This window comes from Falco rusticolus, chromosome 1, assembly GCF_015220075.1.
Source record: "Falco rusticolus isolate bFalRus1 chromosome 1, bFalRus1.pri, whole genome shotgun sequence".
In the NCBI taxonomy this organism is placed as follows: domain Eukaryota; kingdom Metazoa; phylum Chordata; class Aves; order Falconiformes; family Falconidae; genus Falco; species Falco rusticolus.
Window position 1 is genome coordinate 10,900,975 of NC_051187.1, and position 8,457 is coordinate 10,909,431.

Genomic DNA, 8,457 nt, shown 5'->3' on the forward strand with positions numbered 1-8,457 from the left:
GACAAACACAAAAGGTGGTGGTATTGCATTTTGCGCTTCTCGGTTCTCAGGTCTAGAGAAAACCATAACCTCTTCCTAGTGAACTTGCTTCACATGCAGTGCTGGCTGTTTGCTACTTTGCTTCTTGGAAATGCCCCAGAATGGGTGCAGTGCAGAGGCAGGGTATGGAGATGTGGATGCCTGCACGCCCACGCAGCCCGGCACACACACAGGACCCAGTTCTCTGCTCTCCTGCATCTTGTGACCCTGCTGGCATCAGTGCTGAGTGCCAGTAGTTGTCATTGAGGGTAATGGCTTCTGTGGACCCTGCGTCTGCATCCACTGGAGATGCTGGGTGACTGGAGGAAAAGTGCACTGGGAATAAGTGTCCCCCCTTGCTGAAGCTGTGTGTTGCTGAAGGATCATGAACGGGAAGGGAGAGGAGTTTACAATGAGCGCTTGCTTGTCCTTCTATCTTTTCCCCTGGCCTACCTGTCCTTAGGGTGTGAGGACTGATGAAGCTGCAGTTAGTAACTTCACCTATGTGTGTGTCTGCATGTGATACATGCACATAAGTCAATTAAAAGCAATGCAGCAGCCAAGCTGGTCAGTCAGCTGGTAGATGAAGTGCTGCTCCTTTCTCACTTAAACAGATGAGCAGAGACTCTAAGGTCGAAATTGCTGGGGGACATGATTGTTTTGCAAGTCCTCAGCCTTATGCGCTACTGGAAAGCATGTACTCAGGCTCCCCAGCTGCTGGTGCGTGCCACCTCAGACCCTGGCGCTGAGGAATGTTGCCAGATTTTCTAAAGCTATTTGCAAAGGCATTGTCTCGTTGTTCTTTGACTGACAAGAGGTAGAACCCAGTTTCCTAGTGCCCTGTCTATGGCCACCTTCCTTCATTAGGAGCTTCCTACTTGGGCAGGGGATCCTGCCGGCACCTTGGATGTGTCCATCTGCTGCAGAAGGTGCACCCTGTGCGCTGAGCGATGCAGGGTTCCGAGTGGATGCAGGGCTGGGTGATCACTCAATTGAAGGCTCTACCAGCCGGCACACCTGAGAGGTGGCTTCTCCTCCCACCAGAGCACTGGGCAAGGAGAGCACCTAAAGGGGAGCAGGGGGCTCTGGAGAGGTGGGATGGAGGGTGTCCAGCTTAGCCCTCTGTGCCTGTATCCCGGGAGTGTGCTGCTGGGATGTGACCTCACATTTCTCTGGAGTTTCAAACTCTGGCAAATATGGTTGGGAATTTTTGTTGTGAAGACTTGCTGTCTTCCTGCAGGGGTGATCCCTTCTAATTTCACGTTCTGCTTCTGCAGGGACTGAATGGGTGTGTTAGATCATTTCAGCATTTAACGCATTTGAAACATCTTTCTTGTGATGGTGAAAAAAAAAATTGTCATTTTTTTTCCCCTATAAAAATTAAATTTTTTTTGAGGAAGCTATGTGCCCTGGAAAACTTTGCTGAAGTTATAGACAACTTATCTAATAATCAGGAGTGTTTGCTGCTGCGTCTACTGCACTGTTCCCAGCTGCTGCTGTCAGCTCATGTGATTTTGGCTGAGATGGGACCAGTGCCACCCGTCAGCTGAATGCTTTGGGAAACAGTGTTGGGCCTCTGCAGGAAAAAAAAGTATGTAAAGAATTAGAACATGCAACAACAAAAAAAGGTAGATTATTACTTTCTGTAGGTGTATCAATACATTTGTTCCTTGCCCTGTCTGGAGCCTGGGTATCTCGCACCCCTGGTGCCTGCGCATGCACAGACGTGGCGCGTCACCAGCCCCGTGTTCAGTCGTGTGTCTCGCCTGCCAACCTGCAGCTTTGGTCAAGAGCCACAGAGCTGGGAAGGAATAAATAAACCCTAGTTTTCAGCTCTTCCCTCTGCCTTCTCTGTTTGTTGTGAGGGATCCTGGAAGAGGGAGGCGGTGATGTCCTCTCCTTACCTCTTTGCCGATGGGATGACTATGGAAAGAGTTGGGAGACCCAGCTGGGGCTGTGTCTTTCCTGATGGTGGCCGGGGGGGGCTGTGGGCACTGTCCCCCTGTAGCCCCTTGCCACCCAGCCTCCTGGGTGTGGGGCACTATCTGCAACGGCAGTTGATGGCTTCTATTTAATAGCATCAATGTATGTAGCTGACACTGGGATAGTGTTGCGTGGGAGTGCTGAAGCAAGTGGAAGAGGTGTAAGGTGTGACGTGAACCCGTGTCCAAGCTTTTCAGCGTCAGGGTTTGCTCTGCAATCGCATGCTCCCAGCCAAGCTGGGGTAAGGGGCTGATTTCTCTCGAGGTTCACCGTAGGCCAGCCCTGCCTATGCAGAGGATGCTGAAGCATTGCTTGCACAGTTTGGGGATGGTGAGAACACCCACCTTCCTTTTCCTGGCCATACAGAGGCTTTACCGAGGCTGAGATTTTGCTTATACCTCTGTTAAACCATTCTCGCTATTACACCTCCTCCCTTGGCGAATGGCTGCCTCTTTCTGCAGGTGAAAGACCAGAGTTATTTATAGGCGGTTCTGTGGTGAGAAATAGTATAGAAAAAGGTTGAAATCATCCCTAGAGAGCAGAAGTGGTAGCTGAGGTGACTTGAGAGAACACTTTTGTTTTTCTTTTGCGTGTGCAAGTGTTTGCACATGTGCTCAAATGCATTAGAGTTGACTGTGGGAAGGTGTCCCAGGGCATCCCTGAAGCAGCGTCTCCCCAACTGGGGGACCCCTGTCCCATGGTCAGGTCTAGGGCTGGTGGGGGCATTGCAGGCTGCTCTTTGCTCTCCTCTTTTCCTCACCACATACATCAGTTGATTTTTTTTTTTGGTCTCAGTTTCTCTGCAGCAGGGACCGTGACATGTAGTTGGATTAGATTGTGCGTGTGCGTTTGAGGTCAGGTATGTTGAAGCTGTCTTGAAAATGTTCTGGCAGTACAGCTTGCTGCAGCAAAATGGCCAGAGGTGTAAAAGTTTCAAGGAATTGAATGATTTTATCTTAAAAAAAAAAAGAAAAAAGTTGAGAATGGATTATGTTGTTAGCAAAGGTTGCAGTGTTGCTTCTCCATAATGAGTTAAAGTGAAATGGAAACATTGAAAACCAAGTGTTGTAAGAAGCACTTGGAGAAAAAAGGGGGGGGGGGAAATCCCCAAACCAAAAGAAAAATCCCCCAAACCTAAACATGCTGGCTTCGGTAATTGTTACAATGATGTTTTCAGTGACGTCACTTTATGGGAAATACCGACTTTTCTGTTGTCACTGGGGATTAAAGGGACCTCTCTAGAGCTGCAGATTCACCGGATGATAATTCTGTGTTTCAGCTTGGACTGCCCACTAGCATTAAAAAATACTCGGTGAGCTCTGTCCAGCTCCAACTGAAATCCGTCGCTGTTATTTTGGAGCCCCGATGTACAGCAGTGCGGGGAGCTGGTGAGCCCAGGGCTGCGATGGGGACGGTGTAGGTGGCACTGGGGATGCTGCGAGGGCTCATCACGCTGGTGAGCTCTGTACTCCAGACATGCATCTGGCGAGGCTGAAACCCGTAAAGTAACGGGTGTCCTGGTGCCCTGGGTGTGTAGCCAGGCATCACAGAGCTGTGTAGGCAAAGCTTCGCTGTGTGGTGCAGCTGCAGGGATCCCTGCCCACGTGTAAGGTGCCATGGCAGAGCATCAGTGTAACGTTGGCTGTAGTACAAGGGAACATTGGGGGTCTGAGGACAGACCTACATGTTATGTAGGGTGTCTCTTGGAGGTGGGGTGGAACTGACCCCCCTGCATCTGTCAACAGATGTAGCAGCACCTACTTAGTCATTATAATATACGACTGGGGGCCCAGAGCTAATTGCAGCTCTAAATGACTTTTATTATGCTGTGGCTGCTCCTTGCCTGCTGTATTGAAACCAGATGCTCAGGTTATTAAATAGATATAAGCCAGGTGCTGACTGCCTTATTTAAGCAAAATAGGAGTTGATTTCCTGCAGGAATGAGTGTGGTCATATATATGCCAGCACCCAAGAATGGGATGAGGCAGCTGGGGAGAATGGTGGCCATTGTGGCTTGGGGACCCTGGTGAAGCTTTCAGTGTTGCTTTGGGACTTGGCTGATGGATTGGCTGGATGCAAAGCTGCTGAGGGTTTTGGGGAGGTGACTGTGCTGCAGAGCTGTTCCCTGAGCGTGTCACCAGTGTGCTGATAGGTGTTCAGAAAGGTGTCTGGATGAGACACCTGCCCCGCTGAAAGGCACGTGGGTCTGACAGCGTGGCACAGAGGTGACAAACCCCCAGCAGCATGTGGTGCTGATTCTGGGGGGAAGCTGCAGTTGAGTCCTTACAGCAGGTCTGTGGGGTGTCTCTGTGCCTCTAACTCAGTGCTTTAACCCACAGAGTGTTTCGCTGGAGAATTTGTCACTGAGAACTTCTCTCTGAGTGCTTTACCATGATCATGAGCACAACAGGTAGAAATTAGAGCTGGTGGTGAGCAGAGCTAAGGGTTGCCCAGCTAACCCCAAGGTGTTTCTAAACCAGTTTCTCAACCATTTTGTTTGCATTTACCACTTGACTCATCTGTCATTACGCAGCCGCCTGTGCCAGCAGCAGCTCCAGGAGTTACCCTCTGCGAGAGCTTGTGCTTGAGCCCTGGAGGGAGGGAGCTGCTGCCAGCAATTACAGTTGGAGATCCTGGCTCGTGCCGAGCGCTGCCAGCAGTGCTCAACCTGTCCTTGCCATCAGAGGGGAGATGCTGCAGATGCTGAGGTGATGGAGCTGCCAGTGCCCGCTGCTCTGATCATCTGCGGCTCTTCACAAAGCCTGGGGCGAGAGCTGCAGGGGTCACAGCCTGCTGCAAGCTGCCCTGTTCTCGCTGGGATGGGGGTGTCTTTCTGCAGAGGCAGCTTGGGCTTGGTTCTGTGGGATTATATGAAACTGAGGGAGGGATGGCACAGAACCGCTTGCTGTTTGGCTGGTGAGGCTGAACCTGGGTAGCTGGAAGCTTCTTGGAGTAGTATCAGACCTGAGGTGAGCATAGGGCAAAGCTGTGACAGCCTGGGCTTAGGCTTTGCTGAGTCATTTTTATTGGAATCAAAAAGCAGTGGAAAACCTGCCATTTTCATGCAAAAATTCCTCCTCCCCAAGCGCTGCTCCGTCTCTCCTCCCAGGCTACAAAGATGCTTTTTTTCCCTTTCCCCAGCATTTACGCTGGGTGTAGTTGCACTGCTCTGGGTCTCAGGAATGACTCTGTCTCAGTAGGAGCTTGGTATGATGTCAATGTTTCAAGTGGGTGAAGCAGAGGAGGCAAAAATAGACATTAAGACATTTTTCCAGTTATGCCTTTTCAATAAAGGAATATTTATAGCTCGGTGCGTAAACACAAACTCTCTTTGTGAATCTGCTAGCAACTGCAACATGGCACATTACCCCCTGGGACCCTCATGCTCTCAGCCTCAGGGCTGGTCTAGGCAGCTCTGAGCTTCTTGCAGGGCAGCCTCAGCCTCCCCGTACCGCACCGCAGCGCTGGAAGTGTTGTCCAGTCCAGGTGTGAAGTACCCACAGGGTTCTCATGTTGCTTGGGGACTTGGATCCCTCGGAGCGAGCTGTCCTGGCTCATCTCCAGGGTGGGGATACAGCCCGCTGGAGTCTGAGCCTCAGTTCTGTGATTAACTCTGAAGCGTAACGAGGACTGCGGTTGGGGTGGTTTTATTGGGTCACTCATTGCTAGGTGTGGGAGGTCCAGATCACAACATTTCACTTTACCTCTGTTTCCCTGTCTATGGAATTTGGATAATGGCCTTTACCGCCCAGTTTGAAGTGCTTTGAGACTTTTTCAGGGTTTCCTTTCACAGCAATGCTGCCCGAACCACCTCTCAAGGTCTGACCTTGCTTGCAAGGAGTTTGGGGTCTGTGAACATCATGTGGTGTCAAAGCTCTCTAGCTACTGTTGTCTCCACTGTTGCAGCCGGAATGGGAGGCTTGATGTGGGTGGCAGGTGAAGAGGTTTTCTGAGGCCAGTACTGGTTCTTCAAAAATTGTGTGAGCTGTATTTTTCAAAAAGACTGTCCTGCAGCCACTCGGCAAGAAGTGGCATTTATTTTTGGCCATGCTTTTCATCACCCTCTGCAATCTGAACTGCAGGGAGATGGTTCCCTGAAGGGCTTCGTCATGCGACGCTTGCCGGAGTGGCTGGGGTTTAGATGTTTGTGTTTGTGGATCTGGTGCGATGCTTTGCAGAGCAGCTTGGGGGAGGGTTAACGCTGACTTCTGTGGGAGTAAAACTCCCAGGTCTTTGTGATATGAAGAAGATGCGTGGGCAGAAAGGTGGGGCTGGTGATGTCTAGATGTGGCGAGAATCTCTGCAGGTGGATGGGGTTCAGTGCCTGGCACCATCAGTCTCCTGGGATCCAGGGGGATTTCACTTTTGCACCTTAGAGTCTTTAGTGGCAGGAAAGATAATCCTGATGAGCAACAGGTTTAAAGCCTGGTGTGCTCCATCGTGCTCACCGTGACACGTGGCTCTGAGGGTGTGCCTGCAAAGCGTTGCCAGAGATCTTGATCTCGCCTCAAACTATTTCTCATCAAACCCCGGGCTGATCTCTGGCCTGTTCTCCAAGCTGCTCGAGTGGAACAACAACCTCCGTTCCTATGCCTTGTCTCGCTGTGCCTAGCTACGTACCCACTCATCAGGTTCCCCACGCGGCATCTGCAGGCTGGCTGCAGGCTCTGAGGTTGGTGCTGCCTGCCCAGCTCCCGCATCCCTGCCCAGCTCCTGCATCCCTGCCAGCGCCTCTGCTGCATCAGCAATGGCATCTTCATTCCTCCCCTGCAGATGCAAAGGCAAAATCCAGAAAGATTTAGCACAGCAGCCCTGTTTGGAGTTCCTGAACTGCTCAGGCCTGAGCTCTGTGCTTAGCTGGAAGCTCTGGGTGCAGGGGGACTGAGTGGCTCACAGATGTTTGCAGCGTGTGGGTACAGAGGGGTAGCTTGGAAATGTGGTTCCACCCCCAAAACCCATCTGCTCCAGTGAGACCATCACTGCTACAGGGATTTTGCTGTGTTCCTGCTTTTATTTGGGTTCAGGGCTCATCTGGATGTCGTAGCATGAATGGGGATCACAGGTAGAAAAGCCCTAGTGCTGGAATTTCAGTCTTCCCAGGCTGATCATTCTTCTGTTTATTCTCTCTCCCTGTCCTCCCTGTGTCACTGCTTGTTAGCACAGCGAGGACAGGAGCAAAGCTTAAAGTCTGGATGAGATTTCTCTGGCTCAAATGTAAGGGTGAATCCCTCCACCTCTTTCTCACAAAACTCCAGGCATAGCTGCCTTTAGTCCCTGTCTTCAGTGGGCGGCATCTGCTTCTTCAAGTCCAGCCTTAGTTCTGCAGTGGGAATTTTGAGTGTGTGGTTTGGGCTGAACAAGGGATTTTTCTACTTTTTTCGTAATGGAAATTTCTTACTAGCTAAATGAAACTGTTAGATGTTTTTTAAAGTTTTCTTAATGCACAGTAGATGCTTTCTTAAAGTTGTTATAGTTTCTTGTTAGAAATCTGAAAACCACAAACTGATTTTGGTTTGGTTTTGACCACAGATTTTCAGTTTTTAAATAGATAAATAAAAGATCTCTTCCCAATGAGCCCTGGGGAAGGAAAGCTAGACTTTCTCCTAGATCTTTAGCTGGGCTGGTGTGAGACTCGGCGTTACCTGTTTAGGAAGAATAGCATTGAAAATAAGTGATGCCTCCTCTAGAAAACGCAGATCATCTGTTGAGCTGAAGGAGCACAGGCTGTGAGCCTGGTCCAGGACTGAGGTCCATGCTTGGGGGAAAGCTCCCACTCCAGTACTCTGCGTGGCAGTACTGGGGTGTGCTGGTGGGACTGCTGTGGGCTGAGAAGGTACCTTGCTCCCCACACAGAAGTGGGGAGCTGCTGCAGTGGAGCTGGAGCTTAAAACTGCTGATGGGGTTTGGAGCTTAAAACACCAGTGGCGAGAGGGAGGAGACCAGATCACTTGGTCCTTGTCTATAGAGGTGGGACCACCTGCCCTTACGGGGATCCCCAGTTCCACCTCTGCCCATCCACCTTGCTGCTTGGCTGCACTGACTGTACGCCAGGGACTAGCACCAGCTGCACGTGCTGGACGAAGAGTGGTGGCAGTTACATTTCAGCCCGTGGTCCTCTCCGTGTATGCCAGATTACTTACAGCCATCAGGAGCCAGAATCGGACTTGTTGCTCCCCAAACGTGACTCCCTAAATGCCATTGAGGTGCCAGAGCTCTAAGGGAGGGTGGCACAAAAGGCAGCAGCTGGGAAAAGTCTTTTGATAGGCAATAGAGGATGACAATTCTTGCAGGACTCCTGCTTTGGGGAGGGGTGGTTGTGCCCAGACCTCACACGAGGACCTGCCAGCCTCTGGGCGAGGTGCATGGAAGGCCACTCTGCTGCAGTGCCTCTGTGGTCAAGAGATTTCCCCCCCTTGGGTGCTGGCATCCTGGGCTCCCTTTTAGCAGGCTCAGGAG